This window comes from Papaver somniferum, chromosome 7 (genome assembly GCF_003573695.1).
Source record: "Papaver somniferum cultivar HN1 chromosome 7, ASM357369v1, whole genome shotgun sequence".
Lineage (NCBI taxonomy): Eukaryota > Viridiplantae > Streptophyta > Magnoliopsida > Ranunculales > Papaveraceae > Papaver > Papaver somniferum.
In genome coordinates, this window is record NC_039364.1 from 217,986,204 (window position 1) to 217,998,799 (window position 12,596).

The window sequence follows — 12,596 nt, forward strand, 5'->3', positions numbered from 1 at the left end:
ATGTTTGAAGTACAAGTTGAATGGTTTGTACGCTGGAAGAGGTAAAGATGCAAAAATTGAATTCGTCAAAGATCCTTAGAATTGTTCAAAGTACCAAGCGGAACGATTGTGAATATTACCGGTTGTCATTAGTTTGATCATGTTGTCCTTGACATAGTCGAAGGAATTGAAGAATAAGTTAAACTCAAGTTTGCCTCAGTTGCATGGTGTAGCGAGGATTGCAGAAATCTATTAGTAGGTTTCATGTGAGAATTATCGACCATTTGAATATCTTAGTATTGTGAGAGCACTAGCGAAGGCTTGTTAAATTCTGGTTGAAGAGTTTGATTTCACGAAAAATTGTTTGAGGCAGCTAGCTATGAGCATGATCGATTGAAGACGCGGTAATTGGATTTCCTAGATGGAGATATTGTGTGTGGTGAAGCTGTAGTTTCTTTGGCATATGCACCTTGGGCATATGATTGAAGAAGGGTTTGTTTGAATGTGTTGAGTGTGAAACTTACTTGAAGAGCAAGCTTATGAGCATTGAATTTCTGCAAGCTTTTGTTGTTTACACAGCAATGTAGGAGTATAGATTTTCGTACCGTTGAACACTGCAAATATGGTACGTTTTGAATCATCCACTCGGATGTTTGAAGGCACCTCTTTGATTTACTGTTTTTTTTTAAATAGGAGCTAGGTGGTTTGTTACCTTTATTTTTGGAGGATATTTGGTGGAGAATTAAGGGGTTTACCTTTTGAAGTCATCAAGGTGAAGAAGTGCAAGACCGTGGTGAAAAACAGATAGGTCGTGAAGATATGTTTCCGTTTTTTTGAGGTAAATCAGTTGCAGGGAACAATTATCATTGTGGAACTTCACAAATGTAAGGTACGATACTACATGTGAAGTATATGGTTAGGCGAAGACTATTTGAAGAACGCGGTGTGTGAATTGAATTTCCTTTTGTCGTAAGGAAAGGCATTGGAAAACAAGGAAAGAATTTTCAAGTTCAGTCGTGAACGCAGATCTAGTGATGGTGTGGAATTTCGAGTTTGAATGCTTTTATCATAGGCATTCTCTAGAGAATTTTCTGACTTTTAGGAGTTGGAGTTTGAAGTTGAAGATATTAAACATTCGTTTGAAGTACTTAGGTACAACTCGAGAAGTTTGAATAAGAATCTGGAATCATTAGATCCATTCGACTTCGGGTTTAAAGTAGTTTAAACGGTGGAGTATTGAAGAAGTTTTCCAATGCAGTTGATGAAAGGATTGAAGAATGGAAATCTGTATTGCTGAATATGGAAGTAGAAGTATTAGATAGTGCGCTAATACATTTGAAGACTAAATCATGCAGCTAAGGCATGAAGTTGAAGAACGTATAATCACGCAGTTTAGAATTTTGTGAACATTGTGTGAAGGTGGAGAAAGAATCAAGCTTAGAGTTGGATTAGAAAGTTCTAGTTTTATGAAGATATGAAAATATCATGAATATCACCACATATGGAATACTGGAATGTGTTCACACAGATGTTTGGGAACTTACTTTGTAAAGTATGAATTATTTCATCTTTGAAGAAAACTTCGGAGGTATGGGGGTACACCATACATTTGCATGTGATGAAATATTGAACTCCGCCTTGAAAGACGAAGTGTTGGGATTTGAAGAAGTAGGATGGAGGAAGAGCTCAAATTTGACAAGTGCAGTGGTGAGTTGAAGTCAAAGACTATATCCTACAAGTTGAAGTAAATGTGCAAAGAATTGAATCTTGCAAGTTTGAAGAATATGTGCATGTGAAAATCTATGAAGTTGAAGACGCGTCAAGAATTCATAGATAATTGGATTTGCTGAAAAATTAGCAAAGTAGCAAAAGAAGTGGTTGAATTCGGGTAAGGCCTTACTGGACTTAATCATGTCTTTTGAGTTTTCTTATTTTTTTTTAGTATGTTGGTGTCTTTAGACACATTGCAGCCATGTTATGGGATTGAATTTGTGAAGCACATTGTATCCTTAAAAGGAACTTGAAACACCATTTGGTGTGTTGGTGTCGGTTGACACATTTGAACCTTAGACAAGGATTTTGGAAATTGTACCAGTGCAACGTCTTCGGATGAATGAAAAATTGAAGCCCATTTGTGGGAGTGCAGCATCTTTAGGATGATTGAAGTATGAAGGCATCATTAGATGAGTGAAGTATTGAAGTCCTTTTATGGAAGTGAAAACACTTCGGATGGTTGGCACCTATGGGTGAGTGAAGTATTGAAGTCCTTTAGTGGAATTGAAGCATCTACGGATGATTGGCACCTCCGGGTGATTGAAGGCAGTAGAATATGAAGGCGTGGAAGGTGAATGTCGAGATTTCATGCCAAGGTGGAGAAATCAGAGAATAGTGAAGTTGAAGTTGAAGTTGTCCTGGAAATCTTGCCAAGGTGGAGAATTGTTGGATATTGGCTTGATTTTTAGGAAACATCAGTGTGATTTTCTAAATCAGTTTTTACTGATTTTTGGAATGTGTTTAGACTTCTATTTAAACAAGGGTTTCCTATCTTAGCTAGTTTGGATTTTCTAAATTTGAGTAAAGCTTGGTTTCCTATTTGAAGTATTGTAAGCCTATTAATAAAGGCATAACCTTTAGGTTATATGTATCTACATCATCTACATTAATATTGTCTAAACCCTTAGGTTGTAGACATCTCCTCACAAAGAAGAGAAGTAATCTCTCCATTAGCAAGATGTAGATCCTCTCATGGCTTTGGGGCTGGGAGAGTTGGGGGAGATTTGAAGGTGAGTTGAGAATGTGAAGAAGAAGGCCGGGTGCTGAGTGTCATGTGCATTGTGTATTCTCTGATATATAAATAAAGTGAATTTCTGCTGCCCGTGGACGTAGGCCATTGCCGAACCACGTAAATCTCTTTGTCTTTCGTGTTTATTGTGCATTAGCTTCCGTTGTATGTGTAGTTTCTGTTTCTGATGCCGGATCCTGGAATGCCTTGAGGAACAATATGAACCTCTCGGCACAACAAACTGGTATCAGAGCTTAGGTTTAGGTTCTTGAAATCTAGGGTTTGCTCGTTTGAATTGGGTCAGAAACGGTATGTGAAGATATCAAGAAGATGTCAAATTTGAAGAACACAAAGACAAGGTGACGCTTTTTTACTGAAATTTGTGGTAGAAGAATCGTGATAGTTCTGAAAACTTGTGGTGAAGATTGGTGACAGTTTTAGAACTATGGTGCAAAGTTGTAACAGTTTCGTCAGAAAACGTGGGAGGATTTGTGGAAGAAGACATACTTGGAGATTGAAGTAAAATCCCAGAAGAAGATGCATCAATAGGCATGTTGTAGAATCAAGTTATGTCGATTTGAAATCAGAGTTACTTTGGAATTCAGAAAATCATTGTATAGCCTCATGTGAAGAATCATGGAAACAAGATCGTTTGAATTGCATCAAGGTGAAGAGGTGGATTTTCTGATTTGACAAGCACCGTTTGAAGCATCAATTACTCATAAACGAATGTATTTGAAGTATTTCACATTAGTTGATTGTTGATTGATACACTTTTGAAGTTGAAACTCTACATGAAGGGAGGATTTGACGTTGGAATATTTCTTGAGGTATAAACCCTATGTATTTTGATAGATTTGGGTAAGTATTTCCATAACCTTATTAACTAGTTTGATAAAGGTGTTTAGTTGGTTTTTTGGTCTTTACCTCGTTTGTTTGAGACTTTTGTGGACTATTTGGGAATACATAGTCGGTTTTCCGTTTGAATGTGCTTGCTTTGCAAGCCAAGTTGCTAGGAAACAAGAGTATCATGTTTGAAGTACAAGTTGAATGGTTTGTACGCTGGAAGGGGTAAAGATGCAAAAATTGAATTCGTCAAAGTCCTTAGAATTGTTCAAAGTACCAAGCGGAACGATTGTGAATATTACCGGTTGTCATTAGTTTGATCATGTTGTCCTTGACATAGTCGAAGGAATTGAAGAATAAGTTAAACTCAAGTTTGCCTCAGTTGCATGGTGTAGCGAGGATTGCAGAAATCTATTAGTAGGTTTCATGTGAGAATTATCGACCATTTGAATATCTTAGTATTGTGAGAGCACTAGCGGAGGCTTGTTAAATTCTGGTTGAAGAGTTTGATTTCACGAAGAATTGTTTGAAGCAGCTAGCTATGAGCATGATCGATTGAAGACGCGGTAATTGGATTTCCTATATGGAGATATTGTGTGTGGTGAAGCTGTAGTTTCTTTGGGATATGCACCTTGGGCATATGATTGAAGAAGGGTTTGTTTGAACGTGTTGAGTGTGCAACTTACTTGAAGAGCAAGCTTATGAGCATTGAATTTCTGCAAGCTTTTTTTGTTTACACAACAATGTAGGAGTAGAGATTTTTCGTACCGTTGAACACTGCAAATATGGTACGTTTTGAATCATCCACTCGGATGTTTGAAGGCACCTCTTTGATTTACTGTTTTTTATTTAAAGAGGAGCTAGGTGGTTTGTTACCTTTATTTTTGGATGATATTTGGCGGAGAATTAAGGGGTTTACCTTTTGAAGTCATCAAGGTGAAGAAGTAGAGCTGTCAAACGGGCCAAGCTAGGGTCAACCCGTCCCTAGCTTGCCAACCCGACTTGGGTTAGGGTCAACCCTAGCCCTAGTATTATTCACGAACAAGCTCAAAACCCCAACCCTAGCCCTAGACGGGTCAACCCTGACGGGGTGGCGGGTTGGTTTGTTAATGTTATCAATTTAAAAATTAAATTTAAAATTTAGGATTGTTTAGGATTATTCATTTAGTAAAGGTCGAACCTAGGTCAATTTGGTGTTTAACTAGAAGCCACACCACTGAGTTGTAAAGTGGACGTTTTTATTGCCACTTAATCAATGATATAGCCGGTTACGGCGCTTTAATTTTCTTAGGCAGAGAACCCTAACATCAACTAAGCATTTTACTTTTTTTGTATCATTTTATAAGTTTAAATTAATGTGAGTAAGACTAACTCATTGTTTAAATTATGCTAGTCTTTTTATCAATTTAGGACATCCTGAATAAATATGTGATTGATGAATCTAAGTTGTAATTTAATTTATTGATTGATTATTTAAAATCTAAAAATTGTTATATTTGTTTGGGTAGATCCAAAATTAGCTTTATTTATTGATTTAAAATTAACTAATTCTAATATATGTTTGCAAATCATGAAATTTAAAGAGTTGGTGGGATTGAGGGATGTATTTATTAATTTTGACGGGTTGACGGGTAACCCACGGATTGGCCCTATCCCGGCTTGTTTTCTAGTAGCGTTGTATATGCCAACCCTAACCCGGCCCCTTTAGACAACAAGCCAAGCCGAGCCGGGTTGAAACAAGCCGGGTTAGGGTCAACCCGCAAGCCGGGTTATAAATTGACAGCTCTATGAATAAGTGCAAGACCGTGGTGGAAAAACAGATAGGTCGTGAAGATATGTTTCCCTTTTTTGAGGTAAATCAGTTGCAAGGAACAATTATCATTGTGGCACTTCACAAATGTAAGGTACGATACTACATGTGAAGTATATGGTTAGGCGAAGACTATTTGAAGAACGCGGTGTGTGAATTGAATTTCCTTTTGTCGTAAGGAAAGGCATTGGAAAACAAGGAAAGAAGTTTCAAGTTCAGTCGTGAACGCAGATCTAGTGATGGTGTGGAATTTCGAGTTTGAATGCTTTTAACATAGGCATTCTCTAGAGAATTTTCTGACTTTTAGGAGTTGGAGTTTGATGTTGAAGATATTAAGCATTCTTTGAAGTACTTAGGTACAACTCGAGAAGTTTGAATAAGAATCTGGAATCATTAGATCCATTCGACTTCGGGTTTAAAGTAGTTTAAACGGTGGAGTATTGAAGAAGTTTTCCAATGCAGTTGATGAAAGGATTGAAGAATGGAAATCTGTATTGATGAATATGGAAGTAGAAGTATTAGATAGTGCGCTAATACATTTGAAGACTAAATCATGCAGCTAAGGCATGAAGTTGAAGAACGTATAATCACGCAGTTTAGAATTTTGTGAACATTGTGTGAAGGTGGAGAAAGAATCAAGCTTAGAGTTGGAGTAGAAAGTTCTAGTTTTATGAAGATATGAAAATATCATGAATATCACCATGTATGGAATACTGGAATGTGTTCACACAGATATTTGGGAACTTACTTTGTAAGGTATGAATTATTTCATCTTTGAAGAAAACTTCGTAGGTATGGGGGTACACCATACATTTGCATGTGATGAAATATTGAACTCCGCCTTGAAAGACGAAGTGTTGGGATTTGAAGAAGTAGGATGGAGGAAGAGCTCAAATTTACAAGTGCAGTGGTGAGTTGAAGTGAAAGACTATATCCTACAAGTTGAAGTAAATGTGCAAAGAATTGAATCTTGCAAGTTTGAAGAATATGTGCATGTGAAAATCTATGAAGTTGAAGACGCGTCAAGAATTCATAGATAATTGGATTTGCTGAAAAATTAGCAAAGTAGCAAAAGAAGTGGTTGAATTCGGGTAAGGCCTTACTGGACTTAATCATGTCTTTTGAGTTTGCTACACCGTTTTAGTATGTTGGTGCCTTTAGACACAGTTGCATCCCTGTTATGGGATTGAATTTTTGAAGCACATGTTGAAGCACATTGCATCCTTAAAAGGAACTTGAAACACCATTTGGTGTGTTGGTGTCGGTTGACACATTTGAACCTTAGACAAGGATTTTGGAAATTGTACCAGTGCAACGTCTTCGGATGAATGAAAAATTGAAGCCCATTTGTGGGAGTGCAGCATCTTTAGGATGATTGAAGTACGAAGGCATCATTAGATGAGTGAAGTATTGAAGTACTTTTATGGAAGTGAAAAAACTTCGGATGGTTGGCACCTATGGGTGAGTGAAGTATTGAAGTCCTTTAGTGGAATTGAAGCATCTACGGATGATTGGCACCTCCGGGTGATTGAAGGCAGTAGAATATGAAGGCGTGGAAGGTGAATGTCGAGATTTCATGCCAAGGTGGAGAAATCAGAGAATAGTGAAGTTGAAGTTGTCCTGGAAATCTTGCCAAGGTGGAGAATTGTTGGATATTGACTTGATTTTTAGGAAACATCAGTGTGATTTTCTAAATCAATATTTTACTGATTTTTGGAATGTGTTTAGACTTCTATCTAAACAAGGGTTTCCTATCTTAGCTAGTTTGGATTTTCTAAATTAGAGTAAAGCTTGGTTTCCTATTTGAAGTATTGTAAGCCTATAAATAAAGGCACAACCTTTAGGTTATAGGTATCTACATCATCTACATTAATATTGTCTAAACCCTTAGGTTGTAGACATCTCCTCACAAAGAAGAGAAGTAATCTCTCCATTAGCAAGATGTAGATCCTCTCATGGCTTTGGGGCTGGGAGAGTTGGGAGATTTGAAGGTGAGTTGAGAATGTGAAGAAGAAGGCCGGGTGCTGAGTGTCATGTGCATTGTGTATTCTCTGATATATAAATAAAGTGAATTTCTGCTGCCCGTGGACGTAGGCCATTGCCGAACCACGTAAATCTCTTTGTCTTTCGTGTTTATTGTGCATTAGCTTCCGTTGTATGTGTAGTTTCTGTTTCTGATGCCGGATCCTGGAATGCCTTGAGGAACAATATGAACCTCTCGGCACAACAAACTGGTATCAGAGCTTAGGTTTAGGTTCTTGAAATCTAGGGTTTGCTCGTTTGAATTGGGTCAGAAACGGTATGTGAAGATATCAAGAAGATGTCAAATTTGAAGAACACAAAGACAAGGTGACGCTTTTTTACTGAAATTTGTGGTAGAAGAATCGTGATAGTTCTGAAAACTTGTGGTGAAGATTGGTGACAGTTTTAGAACTATGGTGCAAAGTTGTAACAGTTTCGTCAGAAAACGTGGGAGGATTTGTGGAAGAAGACATACTTGGAGATTGAAGTAAAAGCCTAGAAGAAGATGCATCAATAGGCATGTTGTAGAATCAAGTTATGTCGATTTGAAATCAAAGTTACTTTGGAATTCAGAAAATCATTGTATAGCCTCATGTGAAGAATCATGGTTTACTGATTTTTGGAATGTGTTTAGACTTCTATCTAAACAAGGGTTTCCTATCTTAGCTAGTTTGGATTTTCTAAATTAGAGTAAAGCTTGGTTTCCTATTTGAAGTATTGTAAGCCTATAAATAAAGGCACAACCTTTAGGTTATAGGTATCTACATCATCTACATTAATATTGTCTAAACCCTTAGGTTGTAGACATCTCCTCACAAAGAAGAGAAGTAATCTCTCCATTAGCAAGATGTAGATCCTCTCATGGCTTTGGGGCTGGGAGAGTTGGGAGATTTGAAGGTGAGTTGAAAGTGTGAAGAAGAAGACCGGGTGCTGAGTGTCATGTGCATTGTGTAATCTCTGATATATAAATAAAGTGAATTTCTGCTGCGCGTGGACGTAGGCCATTGCCGAACCACATAAATCTCTTTGTCTTTCGTGTTTATTGTGCATTAGCTTACGTTGTATGTGTAGTTTCTGTTTCTGATGCCGGATCCTGGAATGCCTTGAGGAACAATATGAACCTCTCGGCACAACAAAGTGGTATCAGAGCTTAGGTTTAGGTTCTTGAAATCTAGGGTTTGCTCGTTTGAATTGGGTCAGAAACGGTATGTGAAGATATCAAGAAGATGTCAAATTTGAAGAACACAAAGACAAGGTGACGTTTTTTTACTGAAATTTGTGGTAGAAGAATCGTGATAGTTCTGAAAACTTGTGGTGAAGATTGGTGACACTTTTAGAACTATGGTGCAAAGTTGTAACAGTTTCGTCAGAAAACGTGGGAGGATTTGTGGAAGAAGACATACTTGGAGATTGAAGTAAAAGCCCAGAAGAAGATGCATCAATAGGCATGTTGTAGAATCAAGTTATGTCGATTTGAAATCAGAATTACTTTGGAATTCAGAATATCATTGTATAGCCTCATGTGAAGAATCATGGAAACAAGATCGTTTGAATTGCATCAAGGTGAAGAGGTGGATTTTCTGATTTGACAAGCACCGTTTGAAGCATCAATTACTCATAAACGAATGTATTTGAAGTATTTCACATTTGTTGATTGTTGATTGATACACTTTTGAAGTTGAAACTCTACATGAAGGGAGGATTTGACGTTGGAATATTTCTTGAGGTATAAACCCTATGTATTTTGCATATCTTTGGGTAAGTATTTCCATAACCTTATTAACTAGTTTGATAAAGATGTTTAGTTGGTTTTTTGGTCTTTACCTCGTTTGTTTGAGACTTTTATGGACTATTTGGGAATACATAGTCGGTTTTCTGTTTGAATGTGCTTTCTTTGCAAGCCAAGTTGCTAGGAAACAAGAGTATCATGTTTGAAGTACAAGTTGAATGGTTTGTACGCTGGAAGAGGTAAAGATGCAAAAATGAATTCGTCAAAGATACTTAGAATTGTTCAAAGTACCAAGCGGAACGATTGTGAATATTACCGGTTGTCATTAGTTTGATCATGTTGTCCTTGACATAGTCGAAGGAATTGAAGAATAAGTTAAACTCAAGTTTGCCTCAGTTGCATGGTGTAGCGAGGATTGCAGAAATCTATTAGTAGGTTTCATGTGAGAATTATCGACCATTTGAATATCTTAGTATTGTGAGAGCACTAGCGGAGGCTTGTTAAATTCTGGTTCAAGAGTTTGATTTCACGAAGAATTGTTTGAAGCAGCTAGCTATGAGCATGATCGATTGAATACGCGGTAATTGGATTTCCTATATGGAGATATTGTGTGTGGTGAAGCTGTAGTTTCTTTGGCATATGCACCTTGGGCATATGATTGAAGAAGGGTTTGTTTGAATGTGTTGAGTGTGCAACTTACTTGAAGAGCAAGCTTATGAGCATTGAATTTCTGCAAGCTTTTGTTGTTTACACAGCAATGTAGGAGTAGAGATTTTCGTACCGTTGAACACTGCAAATATGGTACGTTTTGAATCATCCACTCGGATGTTTGAAGGCACCACTTTGATTTACTGTTTTTTTTAAAGAGGAGCTAGGTGGTTTGTTACCTTTATTTTTGGATGATATTTGGCGGAGAATTAAGGGGTTTACCTTTTGAAGTCATCAAGGTGAAGAAGTGCAAGACCGTGGTGGAAAAACAGATAGGTCGTGAAGATATGTTTCCGTTTTTTTGAGGTAAATCAGTTGCAAGGAACAATTATCATTGTGGCACTTCACAAATGTAAGGTACGATACTACATGTGAAGTATATGGTTAGGCGAAGACTATTTGAAGAACGCGGTGTGTGAATTGAATTTCCTTTTGTCGTAAGGAAAGGCATTGGAAAACAAGGAAAGAAGTTTCAAGTTCAGTCGTGAACGCAGATCTAGTGATGGTGTGGAATTTCGAGTTTGAATGCTTTTATCATAGGCATTCTCTAGAGAATTTTCTGACTTTTAGGAAGTGGAGTTTGAAGTTGAATATATTAAGCATTCGTTTGAAGTACTTAGGTACAACTCGAGAAGTTTGAATAAGAATCTGGAATCATTAGATCCATTCGACTTCGGGTTTAAAGTAGTTTAAACGGTGGAGTATTGAAGAAGTTTTCCAATGCAGTTGATGAAAGGATTGAAGAATGGAAATCTGTATTGCTGAATATGGAAGTAGAAGTATTAGATAGTGCGCTAATACATTTGAAGACTAAATCATGCAGCTAAGGCATGAAGTTGAAGAACGTATAATCACGCAGTTTAGAATTTTGTGAACATTGTGTGAAGGTGGAGAAAGAATCAAGCTTAGAGTTGGAGTAGAAAGTACTAGTTTTATGAAGATATGAAAATATCATGAATATCACCACATATGGAATACTGGAATGTGTTCACACAGATGTTTGGGAACTTACTTTATAAGGTATGAATTATTTCATCTTTGAAGAAAACTTCGTAGGTGTGGGGGTACACCATACATTTGCATGTGATGAAATATTGAACTCCGCCTTGAAAGACGAAGTGTTGGGATTTGAAGAAGTAGGATGGAGGAAGAGCTCAAATTTGACAAGTGCAGTGGTGAGTTGAAGTCAAAGACTATATCCTACAAGTTGAAGTAAATGTGCAAAGAATTGAATCTTGCAAGTTTGAAGAATATGTGCATGTGAAAATCTATGAAGTTGAAGACGCGTCAAGAATTCATAGATAATTGGATTTGCTGAAAAATTAGCAAAGTAGCAAAAGAAGTGGTTGAATTCGGGTAAGGCCTTACTGGACTTAATCATGTCTTTTGAGTTTGCTACACCGTTTTAGTATGTTGGTGTCTTTAGACACAGTTGCAGCCCTGTTATGGGATTGAATTTGTGAAGCACATGTAGAAGCACATTGCATCCTTAAAAGAAACTTGAAACACCATTTGGTGTGTTGGTGTCGGTTGACACATTTGAACCTTAGACAAGGATTTTGGAAATTGTACCAGTGCAACGTCTTCGGATGAATGAAAAATTGAAGCCCATTTGTGGGAGTGCAGCATCTTTAGGATGATTGAAGTATGAAGGCATCATTAGATGAGTGAAGTATTGAAGTCCTTTTATGGAAGTGAAAAAACTTCGGATGGTTGGCACCTATGGGAGAGTGAAGTATTGAAGTCCTTTAGTGGAATTGAAGCATCTACGGATGATTGTCACCTCCGGGTGATTGAAGGAAGTAGAATATGAAGGCGTGGAAGGTGAATGTCGAGATTTCATGCCAAGGTGGAGAAATCAGAGAATAGTGAAGTTGAAGTTGTCCTGGAAATCTTGCCAAGGTGGAGAATTGTTGGATATTGACTTGATTTTTAGGAAACATCAGTGTGATTTTCTAAATAAGTTTTTACTGATTTTTGGCATGTGTTTAGACTTCTATTTAAACAAGGGTTTCCTATCTTAGCTAGTTTGGATTTTCTAAATTAGAGTAAAGCTTGGTTTCCTATTTGAAGTATTGTAAGCCTATAAATAAAGGCATAACCTTTAGGTTATAGGTATCTACATCATCTACATTAATATTGTCTAAACCTTTAGGTTGTAGACATCTTCTCACAAAGAAGAGAAGTAATCTCTCCATTAGCAAGATGTAGATCCTCTCATGGATTTGGGGCCGCGAGAGTTGGGGGAGATTTGAAGGTGAGTTGAGAATGTGAAGAAGAAGACCGGGTGCTGAGTGTCATGTGCATTGTGTATTCTCTGATATATAAATAAAGTGAATTTCTGCTGTCCGTGGACGTAGGACATTGCCGAACCACGTAAATCTCTTTGTCTTTCGTGTTTATTGTGCATTAGCTTCCGTTGTATGTGTAGTTTTTGTTTCTGATGCCGGATCCTGGAAGGCCTTGAGGAACAATATGAACCTCTCGGCACAACAAACTGGTATCAGAGCTTATTTAGGTTCTTGAAATCTAGAGTTTGTTCGTTTGAATTGGGTCAGAAACGGTATGTGAAGATATCAAGAAGATGTCAAATTTGAAGAACACAAAGACAAGGTGACATTTTTTTACTGAAATTTGTGGTAGAAGAATCGTGATAGTTCTGAAAACTTGTGGTGAAGATTGGTGACAGTTTTAGAACTATGGTGCAAAGTTGTAACAGT